Source organism: Fulmarus glacialis, unplaced genomic scaffold (assembly GCF_000690835.1).
Source record: "Fulmarus glacialis isolate BGI_N327 unplaced genomic scaffold, ASM69083v1 scaffold16880, whole genome shotgun sequence".
Taxonomy (NCBI): Eukaryota; Metazoa; Chordata; class Aves; order Procellariiformes; family Procellariidae; genus Fulmarus; species Fulmarus glacialis.
In genome coordinates, this window is record NW_009188475.1 from 1 (window position 1) to 980 (window position 980).

A 980-nucleotide genomic window follows, 5' to 3' on the forward strand; every position below is an offset into this window, starting at 1 on the left:
GGGAGCCCCCGTGTCTGCAGATGCCGCAGGGGCTCGGCCGCGGATGCCGGGTTTGTGAGCGCAGCCCCGGCGGGGTCCGGCACCTCGGGGGGCTGTGCTGGCCATGGGGGTCCCCTCCTTGCTGGGCTCAGCACCGTCCCAGCACTTGGGTGAGGCTGTTTCATAGAGGTATCGAAGTGCGGAGCAATACGCCCATCCCTATCCCGTTCCCACATCTCTGGGTCTGGCCGTTGGACCTTTCTATATATACATTTTTCTATAAGATGAACTTATCAAATGCAAACTCTGCATCACTGAAATGAAATCATTTCATGCATGACTACCCTTTGCTCTTCTCTTTTTTTTTTCTCCTTTTCTCTTTTTTTTTTCTCTTTTTCTCCCTACAGCCACTGAAACTTCTTCATCATTGCAAAGCCGGACCCTGGCCGGCAAAGCCCACCTGCAGTTGGTGCCGGGGCTTTGCCGCATCCCCTGGTCCAGCTCAAGCCCCTGGGGGCTCTTTGCTGTTAAGAGAGCGTGGGTCTGCTGTGACCCACCGGAGACCCACACACTGGGTCCTCCTCTGGTCCCGATCCCCGGCAGTGCCGGGTTGTGTGTCACCAGCTGGAAGAGAGGGCTGGGTTTGATGCCCGGATCGCAGCCCTTTGGCATTCCCAGCAGCAGGCAGAGAGAAACACCAAACCTCGGGAGCCAATTTGCTTTCACAGCCCCGCTTGCTGATTTTTATGGGTGCGTGCAAACATACAGAGGTCATGAGTGCCTGAAATCCGGCAGGGGCAGTGGATCCCAGCAGCACAGCATCCATAACAGGGCTTTGGTGCGGTGCGGATTTGGCACATGCCCGGGGGATGTGCAGGCTGGACCACCACCTCCGGCAGCATGGCCAGGCACGGTGCCCACGTCTTGGTGCCACCATCGCCTGGCAAAGGCCACACAGCCCTCCGCGGGACGCCGGGTGCTGCAAAACTGGCTTCTCCATC